Here is a 16,396-nt window from a genome sequence, read left to right as displayed (position 1 = left end):
ATTCAATGAAATCCCCATGAAAATTCCAAGAGGATTTTTCACAGAGTTAGAAAGAGCAATTAAAAAACCCAGGATAGTGAACACTATCCTCAACAAGAAAAGAACTTCTGAGGGAATCACCATCCCTAACCTCAAGCTCTATTGCAGAGCAATAGTGATAAAATTCTATATAGTACTTGTACAGAGACAGGCAGGAAGACAAGTAGAATAGAATTGAATACCCAGAAATGAACACACATGGCTATGGTCACTTGGTATTCGACAAAGGAGGTATAAACCTCTAGTGTAAGAGAGATATAACATTTTCAACAAATGCTGTTCTTTCAACTTGAGGTCAGCATTTAAAAGAATGAAAATCAAGCCACTCTTACTACCTTAATCTAAGCTTAAGTCCAAGTGGATCAATGATCTCTGCATCAAACCAGATATGCTCAACCTAATAGATGAAAATTGGGGAATTATCTTGAGTACATGGACACTGGGAAAATTTCCTCAAAAAAAAAAAAAAAAAAAAAACCATGAATGGCTTACGCTCTAGGATCATGAATCAACAAATGGTACTTCATAAAACTGCAAAGCTCCTTTAAGGCAAACAACAGTGTCATTAAGAGAAAACAACCACCAACAGATTGCGATAACATCTTTACAATCGTGCAACTGATAGAGAGCTAATATCCAAAATATAAAATAACTCAAAAATAAAACTCGGGAGAGCCATATAACCTTATTAAGAATGGGCTGCAGAGTTAAAAAAATATTTCTCAGCTGAGGAATATCAAATGGCTGAGAAGTACATAAAGAAATGTTGGGGTTTGGGGATTTAGCTCAGTGGTAGAGTGCTTGCCTAGCAAGCACAAGGCCCTGGGTTCGGTCCCCAGCTCCGAAAAAAAAAAAAAAAGAAATGTTTAACATACTTAGTCATCAGGGAAATTTAAATCAAAACAATCCTGAGATTCCACATCATACCAGTCAGGATGGCAAAGTTCAATAAATCAGGTGACAACAGTTGTCAGGGAAAATGTAGAGAAAGAGGAAAATTCCTCCATTGTTATGTCTCCCTTTCATTTCTGATTTTGTTAATTAGGATACTGTCTCTGGGCCCAATGGTTACTCTATCTAAGGGTTTACCTATCTTGATTATTTTCAAAGAACAAGCTCCTGGTTTTGCTGATTCTTTGTATATCTATTTTTTATTGTACTTGGTTGATTTCAGTTTTGAGTTTAATTATTTCCAGCCATCTACTCTACTTGAGTTTATTTGCCTCATTTTGTTCTAGATCTTTATGCATACTGTCAATCTGCTAATGTACGCTATCTCCTGTTTCATTGTGGAGGCACTCAGCACTATGAAACTTAAGATATCTAACAGAATTTTGGGGTACCGCAGTGCCAGACATTGACTGTTTAAAAGACAGCATTTTATTTTTTATATTTTTACAACATCCCCAAATCTATGCCCTTTTTCTAAGCTGTGGCAAATATAGCTTCTAATGTACTCTTAACTCTTGAGGGCTTAGAACCTAACAAAGAACCAAATAATTCTATTTCTGTCAACCAGACTAATTTTTAATTCCTATCCTAATCCACAAATAAGCATAGTACTGTTTACTAAGAATACAAGTTATTTTCAATTGACTTATCAAAAATAAGACAATTTTTAATTTTCTGCATTGCAGAAAATCTCTACTTGTTAACATGAAGGGACATCAAAATTTGGGGTGTCCAACCCTATGTGATACATGCACCACATGACCCCACCCCCTGGAGTTCACAATGTACCTCATGTGAAGGGACTAGAAGATGATGAAATCTAGAGCACTAGGGTTCCAGCTAAGAGAAAATATCCTCTATGTAATAGTGGAGCTGCACCTTGCTAACATAAAACGTGAATCACCTAAGGAAGACATTCAAAATGACATTACAAGTTGGCATGCCATAGTGAAGGGGACATTTTCACGTAACCATACAACCAAGTGGATAATGGTATGCATTCAACTGATGCTGAGAGATGGACTTTTTCTTCTTCTATGTTATATGACATCCTATGTATCCTCATCATTAGGAAAACGTTTTTCACATACATTTATGAGGCTTACCATTAATATGCATAAGCATCAATCAATAAATCAATGAACAAATCAATGAATTTTTAAAAATTACCTGTATGAAATTGTGAACTGTAAGATTTCAACCAATAAGCTCTCTATAATAGTCCTGTCAGTACAAACTGCATAACTGAAGATCACTTAAAGATGTATTTAGAAGAAAACTAATAATTTTAACTGGATGTTTTATGTATTTATATTTCAAATGTTATCTCCTTTCCCTCCCTTCTATCCACCTTCCCCTCCACATCCTTCCATGAAGATTTTCCATTCCCATGTACCCCTCCCAATTCAGTGCCCTGGCATTATGCTATATTTGGGAAATGAGCCTTCACAGGGCCAAGGGCTTTTCCTCCTATTGATGCTGGATATGCCATCCTCTGCCACATACTTGGCTGGAGTCATGGGTCCCACCATTTTTGTTTGGCGGTCCAGTCCTTGTAACTGTGGGTGGAGGTCTATTTGGTTGATATTTCTCTTCTTCCTATGCGGTTACAAACCCCTTCATCTCCTCCAGTCCTTTCTAAAACTCCTCCATTGTCTTCCCTGTGCTCAGTCTTATGACTGACTTCAATCCTTATTCCTATTAGTAAGGTTCTGATAGAGCATCTGGAGATATCCAAGTAAGGCTCTTGTCAGTAAGCACTTTTTGGCATCAGCAATAGTGACTGAGTTTGGTTGCATGCATATGGGATGGATTCATAGCTGTGTGAGTTTCTTGATGACTCTTTGTTCAGTCTCGGCTCCACTCTTTGCTCCTGTATATCTTCCTGTGAGTATTTTGATTTACCTTCAAAAAAAGACTGAACCATGCTCATTTTGGTCTTCCTTCATGTTGAACTTCATATGGTCTGTGAATTCTTTCTTGGGTATTCAGGACTTTTGAGCAAATATCAACTTATCAGTGAGTGCAGATCATGTGTGTTCTTTTGTGAGTGGGTTAAATGACTCAGGATGATATTTTCTAGTTCCACCCACTTGCTTAAATATTGCCTTTAGCCATTGTTTTAATAGCTGAGTAGTTTTGCATTGTGTAAATGTACCACATTTTCTGTATTCATTTTTCTGTTGAAGGGCATCTGGCTTCTTTGTAGCTTTTGGCTATTATTAAATAAGGCTGCTAAGAACACATTGGACCATGTGTCCTTGTTATATGTTGGAGCATCTTTTGGGTATATATTCCGAGCTGTAGTATAGCTGGATCCGCAGGTACTACAATGCCAAGTTTTCTGGGGAACCACCACAATGATTTATAGAGTGATTGTAGCAACTTGCAATCCCACCTAAAATGGAGGAATGTTCCTTTTTCTCCACATCCTTGCCAACATGTGAAGTCACCTAAGATTTAATCTTATCCATTCTGTCTGGTGTGATGTGGAATCTCAAGGTTGTTTGGTTTGGCATTTCCATGACAACTAAGGATGTTGAGCATTGCACTAGGTTCTTCGTGTCCATTCGAAATTCCTCAGTTGAGAATTCTTTGTTTGGTCCTGTATTCCATTTTTAATAGTATTTGTGGTCCTCTGGTTGACAATGGGTGTTCTAAATCCTCTTGCCAAAATCTTGCATTCCATTTGACATTATACAAGAGAATTAATAATTCTGAACTGTGACACCAAGAAGAAAGTGAGAAACATAAGGACTAGAAGATGGAGTTTCTTATAAAAGTTCATGTTTTATTTTTCTTGTGCCAGTGCCCTCAACTGAGAGAATGAGCGATGCTGTTGATTCCAGAAGATGCTACAATCCACCAAGCTTTCTAGTCAATATTCAACATAGGGAAATGAAACTTTTAAAGCTGAGAGAATCTTTGCTATTTCTTGTAAGATATTGTCTCATCATTTATGTTAGTCATAAGGACACTGTGTAGAAAAGATGTTTTTGATTAACTTATAGTCCTCCCATATGCCTTCTTCTTCACAAGATTACAGGCATTTGGCAGCAACTCTACACAGTTTCCCAGAGAACATTTATATGTGTGTGACTGCTGCTGATTTACTTGTTATGTGGTTTATATGAGGGATTGCTTTTTCACATTAGGAAGTACATCTGCGAAGTGTATAGATGCATGCCATAATCCCTTAGGGATGATTGGCTTGAAAATTGAATTTTCAGAACTAGTATGAGTTCTTGAATTTGAGCCAAAAATAAGGTTAGGTCCAAATATCTTCAATTCAGAAAAAAAAAATCTGAGAAAAATTTCAAAGTATGTTTGTTGTCTTTTCATTTGTTTTGTTTTCCCATTTATTTTAAATCCTATCTGTGTGATTGGAGAGACTCATATGTTCATGAGTTCACGATGACAAAAGAGGATTATGAAAATCAAAAGATGTATTTATAGGTGCTTGTGAGCCTGGGAACAACATTCCTTTAAATAACAAACACTCTCCACAGTCCCAAATATAGAACATTTAATATATCTCTTTAAATTAAAAGTACAGATGCTTACAAATGCTAGATGTGATCTAGCATCACTCAGCCTGGTTTTAACTTTGTTTCTCTAAATCCATTCTTACCTCATCCTTCATATTGAGAATATTACTATCATTTGCCACCATGCCTGGCATTATGTTTTTATTAAAAAGCAATTACTTAAAAAACACTTCAATCATATTGTTTTGTGCTTAAGACCCAGTCCTTGATTTATATCAAATTAGGCAACAACTTCGCATTTGATTTCTGTTACTGTGCTAACAGAAAATTGGGGAATTTTAGGGTTCCTGAAATTCCCGTTTATAGAATTGTATTCCTGCTTATAGAATTACATGGTAAAAACTTAAGCATGAACTAAAGGAAGCCATAGAGGAATAAAAATTACTGACTTTCTAAGTATGCTTTTCAACACTGCACTGGGCTGACAAGCCAAGTATAGCATTTCTCACATTGCATTGAGTCCAGCTACACTGATGACTAATCAAAGAAGGCCCTTAAACTCATGTTCTCATTTCTTCCTCTCAAACTAATTTTATCAAGGTGATAAAAATTAAACAATACTATATTTTGCATATGCTTTATCAAATGAACCTGTGGAGATGCATAATGTGAAAGTCACAAAGAAGAAATAAAAACGATAAATATTTAAATTAAATTAAATGAAAAAAAGAACTTGGTGAAAAAGTCATCTTTGGAAGGAACCTGATCTTAAAAATCTGTCAAAGTATTTCAAACTATTGCACATCATATGAGTACATATCAAACGTTGACCATTGTTGATGATGTGCTCAATGATCAAGTAGAATTTCTGAAAAAGTCACTTGACACTGTTTTATCTGACTAACAAACTTCCTTCACAGTCAGGGAAATGTGACAGTATGCAGAAAATGGAGATTTCACATTTTATATATCTCCATATATAAAATATAGAAGGTGTGGTGGTCAGCAACCAGAAGCTTTAGTTCTAAATACTAGAATTCAAATTGGTAGAAATTACACTACATGTTTCCAGAGTAAAGGTAAAGAATATAAAAATGAATGTATCCTCTTACAAAATTTTCCCTCACCCAAAGATATGAAACAAAACACAACAAACAAACAAACCAAAAAGTGAAACCAAACAAAACCAACCAAACAACCAAATGAATAGCAGCAACAACAACAAATACAACATCAAGAGTAACAACAACAAAAACTCCAGGGATTAGTGAAGAAGTTGGTGGGAAAGATCTTCAGTGTCAAAGGATGAGGAACTTAGCTGTGAAGAAGAATATTCTAAGAAGACCATAGGTAGAAGAAAAAGTTTTAGGAATATGACTCCGACAATAAAATCTGAGGAAGAATCATTACACCGTGCATATCAGTATGAAGGAAGAAAGCTTGCAAAGCTTTTAGGCTACACAACAATTTAAAGGAATCTCTAAGTAAGAGAATAGGACACATTGTCATTTCAAGGGAAGGAAACAAAGAATGGTTGGTTATGTAGGATCAAATGATGAGCCATGAGAACATAAATGTATGTGATTTTTGCATGGTTCCTACAGTTTATATTTCAAAATGTACATGTATATAAAATACATGTATGTATTCAGCAATCTTTAATGATATAAGAGCCCATGTGCTTTTTAGGAGTTAAAAAAAGGTGTGTTAGAATCAGGATTTGTAAAGTAAAAAAGCAATTAAATTACACTCTGAACAGTAAAGTATCAAATAACAGTAAAAAATAAAAATTCAAAAACCATTATTTTGAAAAAATGATACTATTTCACAAACTATTGTTCAGAAATATTAGTGTGTTATTTTTTATCTGTGTGTTTGTGTATGCAATATGAAACTAAATAATATTTAATTATTCCTATTTGGAGAAAATGCATGAGATTCTTCATCTAAAGTATTTTATATGTTTGCAGACTTCACTGACCAAATTTTGAAAATGGTAATTTGTACTACATTATTTTTCTTATCAATTTTTCTCCGTATATGAGACACTCTTACATTTTGTAATGATAGGCAAAATCTGACCGCACAGTCCTTTTCATATACTGTACTATTCTTAGTATGTTATTTGATATTCTGAATATCTTAATAGTATATTATAAATCTATTCCAATATCTTATCCATAATATATGGCAATCCAATTCCCACATAAGGCAATTTACCAATTAGCTTATGTTTTAGTTTCTGTTGCTGTAAAACACACCATGGTCAAAACATGTATGAGAAAAGTGTTATTTCCCTATGTACCTTGGTCACACTTAATTGAATGAAACCAAGAAAAGAACATGGATGAAGGGATTCAATGATAGAACATGGAATAATGCTGATCACTGGGTTCCTGTCCATCCTATGACAGTCTTCTTCCTTATAACTCCCAGAACATCTTGCTTGGAGGTTGTCTTGCCTACATGGAGCAGAATCAACTTATACTACTCTGTAATTAAGAACATTTCTTAAACACATATGTACAAATCAAAGTGATTGTAGCCTCTCAGTATGGATATTTTCCTGTTCTCAATATGTTTAGGTTTCTGAGAGAACATTTGCCACCAAAACTTATGAATTGATATTGCTTTAGGCAGTGCTGGTCTGTGTTACAAATACTATCCCTAGCTATTACTTAATTTTCTTTGATGATTTATGAACTCTTTTGTTAAGACAAGGCAAAATAGATAGGTTAAGCATCATCTAAAATTCTAAAACTCTCAAAGGTTCGATAAAGCAATTTATCTTTTTATTTCTGAAGAACATTTAAATCTGGTCGAACAAAAAGAACATAACACTTTTGGACAAATATACAACCTAGCAACCCTGCACTAGAAGCCAAGATGGAGAAAACCTCTACAACAACCATAACCTTCGCCTTGGTGCTGTGGTAGACAGGGAGGAAGGTGATCCAAACACTGTAGAACACCAACATGCTGAATGTTAGGAAGTTGGCCTCATTGAATCTGTCAGGAAGGTTCCTAGCCAAGAAAGCCACAGTGAAGCTCCCCAGAGCCAAGGAGCCCAAATATCCCAAGACAAAGTGGAAGGCAATGACTGAGCCTTTGTTGCAAGTGATGATTATCTTTCCATGTTCAGATTGTATATCTCTGTCAATAAATGGAGGAGATGTCACCAACCAGATTGCACAGAGAACAAGTTGGATTAGGGTACAAATGGGAATGAGCAAGTTAGTTGCCCCTTTTATCATCATCTTTCTTATCCTTTTCCCTGGAGTAGTGAGCTTGAAAGCTGTGACCACAGTTATTGTTTTGGCCAACACAGTAGAAATAGCAACTGTGAAAAATATTGCAAACGTGGCCTGCTGCAGGATGCAGGTGGCCTGGTTGGGATGTCTAATGAAGAACAATGAGCAGAGAAAACAGAAGGCTAGAGATATGAGCAGGATGTAGGTGAGAATACGGTTATTGGCTTTCACAATGGGAGTATCCCTGTACTTCACAAAAGTGACTAGTACTAGAATTGTGATGGCTGAAAAGGACAGGACCGTGCAGCCTAGAGCCATCCCCAAGGAATCTTCATAATCAAGAAATATCACAACTCTTTGGAGGCACTCAGTTTGTTCTAGGTTGGCATATGAATCATCTGGACATCTCACACACTGCTCCATATCTGTTGGCAAAGAAAAATAATCCCTTATAAGGTATCATAATCATGTAGTTAATAATTATATATTTGTTTTTTTCAGAGGATATATCAATAAATAATTTGGGGTTGAGAATATATTACACTCATTATTGCTTCAGGGACTACTAACTTATGTTACCTGTCTATTAACCTATGCTTTGTGATAGAACAAATCATCATCACAGAAATTGGGAAAGTCATCATTTAAACAAAAATGAAATAAAAATATGATGATTACTAATATGCATAATCTCAGTTTATTTTATTTCTCAATCCATAAATTTACTATTCAGATACAAGGGTAGTATGCTGACATACTTATTGATGCTGGTTGATGAAAAACATTATGTATTTTGTTTGCTTTGGGTATTGTCCACTTTGTGTCTACACATAGGCTTGTGAACATACAATTCACATTCATCCTCATTCAAAAACCGTTTGTGTACAGGAATATTTTCATTCTTGAAGCCGTATGTCTCATAAACTTATGCATGTCCTTCTTGTTGTGGTACAATTTCTTTTCCCCCAACTACAATTTCCATGGTTATGGCTATAGAAGGTTATGGCATGAAGATTATTGATACTGACATTCATCCCGCTTTCCTTATTTAGGTCGTGATTAATGATAAGCACTCTCCTATTTCTTGTTGCATTCTTGATATCTTCACTCTTTTTCTAATTCTTTGATAGGAAATGCCTAATCCTTTATGTCATGTAAGCTCTTAAAATATGTTTCACTAGAGAACACTTGTTGTTCTGAGCATCTTGTCTTTGTCAAGGACTAAGCTTGGCGACAGAAAGTTTGTGGACTGTACATGTAGTCAAGATTCTTTGTAAAAGGATCAAAGAAGGATATACATCAGTTTAGGTTATGCCTAAAATTATCTTTAAAAAATGTTAGACATATATGTCCCCCTAAGCATTTTCTGCATAGTATAAAAGCATTAACCATTATATTCTGAGAGACATGGATTTTTTTGGAAGAAATTGCAGGTAATTAACTGGGTCCAAGGGAAACTGATATTATTTAACCAATTAAATTTTGAAACATGGAGATTTTTGGGCTGTAGTTTCCATCTAGGACATAACATATTTCTTGTTTGTAAAGAGAAGATATTCAAATTCAGCAAATTTTTCTCTGCATGCAAGCATGTACCTGTATCATTGGCAATCTCAATTTCTTGTCACTGGACACAATCAAAGCAGCAGTCGGCTGTTTGTTTCTGATGACTTTTTCTGAATCCTGCAGTACATGTCTCACTACACACTGAGGAGGGAACATGAGGCAATACACATACAGACACACAGCAACAGACACACAGACACATAGGCACACACATATAAATTATATATAAATAATATATATACATGAAATATGCACATTGTATATGTTATATGAATATGTATTTAATATGTATGTCTGTGTGAAGATCATTAGTACATCATATATAAAATGAACCATAGATTAATATTTGGGAATTTAACAGATGTATTCCTCTGAAAATTTATTATTTTTATTACCCTGAAATGCATTGAATATCATACAATAATTTGTGTCATGAATATTATATATGCAACATTTTAGGTGTAACAATTTAAATTTTCTCCTTACTAAAGTGATTAATTCAAATGTAACTTTTATGTGACATCAGTTTTGCTCTTAAAAACTGATAAATAAAATAATAAGAAAACAGAGTTGTATGGAAAGAGAAGGTAGGATATCTCAAGTAGACTTGTTCAATAAATAAGAAAAAAGTATGTCATATAAGACTCTCATACAATGAATGAACTTTTCCTAAGTGTAAAAGAAACATTTAATCCCCATTCCATCCCACCCCCGCCCCTGCATCTATTAAAGAGCTCTCCAACAATCTGGCCACTCTGGCCTCAATGATCTAACATTTTCATATTCTGTGGCATGCACCCTTCACAGGACCAAGGGTCTCTCTTCACTCTGATGCCAGATGAGGCAATATTCTGCAGAGGAGGGGAAACTGGGAAGGAGGATAATATTAAAATGTAAATAAGTAAAATTAATAATAAAAATCTAAAAATGAAAAAAAGTTTTAATCTAGGAAAATACTTCTCATAATGAATCTATGCTATACTTAATTAGGCTACAACTATGTTCATACATAATCAGTTTACATATAGTTTATATGTAGTTACAATATATATATATATGTGTGTGTGTGTGTGTATGTGTGTGTGTTTGTGTTTAACTGTAAATATTGCTATAAATTTAAAAAATATGTTTCTATAGGGTAGGGTAAATAGTCATATGGATGCAATTGAACATAGGATTCAGAGTCCTTTGATCACTATAACCAGATCAAATGAATTTCAGTGTCATTAAATTTTGGTGCTTGTGACTGAGAACGGTCATTTGCAAGAGTATTAATTGGTCTTGACCACAGGGATATTGTTGAGTGCTTCCCATTTTAAAATTTAGATATCTTTAAAAAAATAAAAATTGTAGTGTACCTACCAATGATTCTCCTGTGACCCACTCCCAGTCTTCAGATATATGAAGTTGTTGACTCTGTGGCAAACAAGGAAAATAGCTTCCTATTTTCACTTTTAATCCAAGGCCTTTTGGAAAATTCCAAATGATGAAAATGTCATACTTGGCACACTGATTTTCCTTATGATTCATGTTCACCAGCTCTCCAACAGGGTTAGTAAATACCCTAGTTTTCTGCAAAGAAGACACCTGAAAGAGATGAATCATTATATGATTACAAATGCATATCAATACAGAGAATAACAAATTGAGAATGTCCCATAATTTTTTAATGTCTTTCAGAAAATACAGGTATATTATAGTAACCCCATATAGTAAAATACACTATACTGTATTATTACAAGTTATATTACATGTTATATTGTATAATTACAATTTAATATACTTCACATTAATGTTTGCTGGTTAAGAAAGCTAGAATAAATGATTACCAGAGAACAAATCACATGGTATGTGTACACATGTTTGTCTAAAATAATATTTACAAGCTAAAGCCAAATATGTAAGAAAAAAGGGGGAGTTATAAAATCTGGAAGTTTTGGAAGTAAAGAATGGTAGTGGGTCATCATGGACATATTACATAGATGTATGAAATACCCATTAACTTAATGAAATGTGTACTCTTAATCATACGTGTTGTTATAAATATTATTAATTTAAATGAATAGCTATTATCAGAGCACATGTACTCATTTTTGAGAAATTCTTCTTGAGAAAAATATTCTAGTCTAGTTATCACTTAAGGATTTTGTAATGAAACTCTTGGCTCCTTTTAAATTTTGAAATTATTTCGTTAAATGTTAAAACAAATTTTCACAAAATTCACTTTTATTTATGAAAATGTATTGTCTCCTATTAAAACTTATCACTATGCATGATATATCCATGTAAAAAATTCATTTTGGAGTTTTGCAATATAGAAAACTTTATACCAAGAGATAACCTGTAACAAATGTATGTGAATTTCTCAGTGGCCTGAAAGGTTACATTGCTATATCTAAGCATAATGAAATGTAAGAAACGTTACCTGCTGACAGTCAGTGAATAGTACTTTGGGTTTGGCCATTTCCCGAGACTCTACTTGTTGAAAAATGAGTTCATGGTAGGTGTGGGCCACAGCATACACAGCATTATACAAATTGTAACCTTCTTCAGTCAGGACCATATCAAATGTGTGCTGTGTTAACCATTCCAGTGGATTTTTCAACATTAAAAAAATCCATTTTCTTCTTGTTCTTTGAGATTGAACAGTTAAAATGATTCCACTGCAGCATAGACTGCGAAATATCTATTGGATACTTGGATGTGTTTATTGTTTGCATAAAATTTCTAAATATAGCGATGTCATTGTGGTGGTGGGCAAAAATGACAGTCCCGTGGAAAAAATCAAGGCTGAAATCTTTACCATATGTTATGACATCCAATTGTGAGTTTGTGATCCAGATTCTCCATGCAACTAAATATGCCCATCTTCTAAAGCTGAGTTCTAGAGTGGAGATCATTTTGCCATAAATGATAACAACCTTTGCTGAAGATGTCATAAGTTGTTGGTCATATATCTTAAACTTTGTGTTGTATAACTGAATGCTTTCTGGGATCATAATCACAAAAGCTAAACAGATCGCATGCCTTTGCATTTCTTCTCTCAAATCTGATTGAAACCGAATACCTTGGTCATCATCTGTGATGACCAGTCCTATCCAAGTCCATTCAAAATGAAACATCAAGGAGACCATGCCATGGAGCAAATATGTGTCCTTGGTTGCTATCTGATAGATATAGGGAAACTGGTCATGGTCACTCAGGTTAGGATTAAATGGTCCAAAGAAAATCTAAAGAGTATAGAAGAGAGGATGAAACATCCACATGAGGAAGATGATTGTTAGGAGGTTTGGACATAAGTACAAGTAATGCAACTCACCGTTCAGAACTCAGATTGAGGGTAGTAAGATTACACAATACATATCATAGATTTTTACTGATATATTCTAGAATATTCCTGACAAAACTGTATGTTCTAGAAAACAGCTTTTCCTGTTTGCCCAGTATAGTTATACAATCTGATTATTTTATTCTCTCTCTCTCTCTCTCTCTCTCTCTCTCTCTCTCTCTCTCTCTGTGTGTGTGTGTGTGTGTTTTTGTGTGTGTTAGTGTGTGTGTGTGTGTTTGTGTGTGTGTGTGTGTGGGTTTACCAGCATACCTATAAATGCATGGGGTCCAAGTTTTCTTGTAGGCACATGTAAATGGAACTTCAAAGTTGGTAATTCGTCCAGTGTCACACATTATTACCTTTGGTGCCCTTGAATTAACTGAAAGTTTTAAGGAAGTTTTCCATGATGGTCCTGTATGTTTTACATCACAACGTTTCTTTCTTCCACAGTTATAATTAAGTAGATCGAAATAGTTGTTTTGATGTAAATATGCTTTATCCAGAACTCCCATTGTATCTTCACACATACCAAAAATGAAGGAAAATATCAAAGACATGTTGGATAAAAGATAAGGATTCTTGTTGATCTCATCAGTAGCAAAAAACATTACCAGAAAAAATTAATATTTTCTTGCTGGTATCCTAAAATCAAGCATAATGATGATTAAGGGAGATGCTTGAAAAAGAAAATTTCAATTGCAATTAAGTTTGTATCACAAGGCATTCTATATTTCTGTCTAAATGTCATGAAATAAGTCTCATTAATTAGAGATCTTAAGATTTGAATACAATTTAAAAGTTCATAGACCCATGATACTAACCTATGATAAATTTTGTAACTTTGACAATCAATAAGGGGACTATTTTACCTCTGAATACCATCTTCAGACTACATTAGCGTCCAATTGATTAAGACTGTTATAATATAATCTTGGAGATATAATTCCACAAATACAAAATAAAAAGCATGACATAAACAACACATGAAATACATAACACATTTGCATTATAATTTTAGTAATTAAATATAATTTATATTAAACATGTTAATAATTTTAATATTTTTTGAATCATATATTACATCAAAAAATTTTGTTCAACTTCTGTGTTCATGTACTTTTTAACCCTAAAAATATCATTAATGCATATTTAAGAATTTCTATTGCTTATGATCCTATACCAAATGTTGCATAATAAATTGTATAAAAATTCAAAATAATTTTTGAGTATCAAGCAGAGCAAAAGAACATAAAAGATTAAAAAGGGAATCCCATTTATTAAAAAGGGAATATATTCAAAAGCCCTTATATAATAATACCTAACACAGAGTAAGTTTATGCAAAATGAATTATGTATCTGTGTAAATTATCTAGCAATCAGTTTACTTCAAAAGGAGTATCAGTGTTTTGAGGAGAGAAATTATTATATCAGTAAGAACATTTTTCAAATTTCAAATTAGGAATAACTCGTTGAAGTTATACAATATGAAAATGCTAATTCTATGCATAGCATAGTAGGAAACATTATCAATAATGTTTCCATGTCCATAGAACATGCATTTAATAGTTTCAACGGTTAATATACATTAAACAATACATATTTAAAGATATCTTCCACTTAAATTTATTTATTCATTTCAAGTACATAAAATGATGCAATATATTGTGCAACCTGAATATTATCCTTTTGGCTCCTATCACGTCAACATGAAGTCACCTTTTAGTGTGTTGCTACTATTTTAATTTTGTAAAAGTGGATTGAAATTTCTCTTAACACTTCAGGTCTCCTAATTCTTTAAGGTCCTTTAATAGATGTCTTAACCCTAAGATCTTCTTTCATTTCAAATGTGTTCCTCTGCCCAAGCATAGTTGGCAGTTCATCTGTTCATCTGTTACTACTAGCAAATACCTCTCATCAGGACTAAAACACCAAACAGGCTCTTTTTGCTGAAATTTTCACTTTTAATTGACTGTTTGAATCTAAGTTTTTCTTTCTAAACCTTAAAAGTGTATTGATACAATTCATATATTTGTAAATTTAAATCTTATTATGACTTGTAGAAGTGTCACTTATGAGAATGTCCACTATTTTTTCCAATGAGATCTGGAATGATACAGAATGCATCAGAAATTGAATTTCTACTGACCTAACACAGAATTACAATAATGTGAAGCCACCACCAATATCAAAGTGTACAAAGTATACTGTTGCTAACAATTAGAAAATATTTTGTTTAAATCGGAAAGACCCAAATTTGAATAAGAAATGGGATGAGAGTCAGGGATAGAAAAGTGCAGAAAACTTCAGTTTATGAAAGAATGAAGTCACAAGCTCATGGATTAGTTAAAATTTGAGTGATTTCAACATCCCTTCTCTCATGATTTGCAGGCACAAATGATAACATCTCACACTTGGAATCTAAGAACTATGCAGCCACATTGAGAACAGCTTCTTATCCACAAGAAATACATTTATTCTCCTAGATTTTCCATAATGTTACATTTTTTAAAAGTGAGAAAAATATTGAATATCTATATGATGCACATAATAATTCTAGTATGTGACTGAGTGTTTGCATCACTGGATGAAAAGATATTCTGGTAACAGAATAAGAAATCTGGCAGGCATTTTCCATATTCATTGAGAACTCCAGAATGACAGGAGGGGCTCTTTTAAAGAGTATTTTATAATGCAAGACATATATATATGTACATATATATTTATATGTGTACATATATATACACTCATAAGTATATATGTAATAATATACATTTAATCATATATAGTAGACATCATTCCACCACCACCACCACACGTTTCAATGTCTGAGTGTATGCCCAACTTTTAGAGGCAAAAATTAGATAACCATTTTATTGATGCCTTTAGATGCATGCTTATAAAGGAAAGGTTGGCAGAAAATTGAAAAGAGGCAGTGATGCAGTCTCTTCATATTGAGATTTTGCCAAAAGTGGGAATTATGAACTCAAGGTAAAGGTAAAAACATATTTCAATGTATATCAAAAGATTCAAGAGATAGAATCCAGTCTCTCTTGTTTTCCAGCTTTGTGAACTAAAGCCAATGTATTAAAGCTAACGTAAACTGTGACACATTTGCAAGTATCAAAACATTGATTGAAGTTATAATTAATATTCTGTGGTTCCTAAAGTTACAAGGGGAAAAACAGGACAGAATCTTAAAGGCTGTGTACAGTTATATACTTCTAATTCATAATATTGAAACAAGAAATTAAGTTAGTAACTTACCTAAAATTAATAATGTGATTATAAAAATTTTCTTCAGTAGGGCTCTCAAGTGTAAAAAGGACAAAACCACAGTCATTTTGCAAATCTCCATCATAAACTTCGATCTTTTTTATCCTCCAAAAGCAATTGGGTTCAGTCAAACTGCACAAGATGAGACAAAACTTCAGAGGAAAAAAGGCAATAGTGAAAGCACACAGCTTCTTCATGTCTGGAAGGATCTAGCATGGAGCAAATGTGAAACCTGATTCTTACGTAGGCAAACATAAGACACACATTTACCCCAGTTTGTATATTTTAAGGCTTCTGCTGACAGGCAATCCACTTAATTATATTCAACAGTTTCTTTCCGTTCATCATATGTTCTGCTCCCTGGATACAATGGGAAAATTCTGGCCTCAAGCTCTACATCTGAGGTCTGAAAACTTTTGATCAAAACATTTCCAAAAACATGTTTTGAAGATAATGTTCTCCATCCACAGCGGCCATGATTTCATTAACATCCATGCCAC

At 33.7% G+C, this 16,396-nt stretch overlaps 1 pseudogene; it reads right to left on the bottom strand.

The window, feature by feature from the left end:
* Positions 1-7,270: 7,270 nt before the first annotated feature.
* LOC148006803 (vomeronasal type-2 receptor 116-like) lies at positions 7,271-16,093 on the bottom strand (annotated as a pseudogene).
* Positions 16,094-16,396: the final 303 nt, after the last annotated feature.

The sequence above is a fragment of the Rattus norvegicus genome, chromosome 1 (genome assembly GCF_021556685.1).
Source record: "Rattus norvegicus strain SHRSP/BbbUtx chromosome 1, alternate assembly SHRSP_T2T, whole genome shotgun sequence".
Lineage (NCBI taxonomy): Eukaryota > Metazoa > Chordata > Mammalia > Rodentia > Muridae > Rattus > Rattus norvegicus.
Note: the sequence above shows the minus strand (reverse complement) of the source record. Positions and strands in the feature narration are given on the sequence as shown.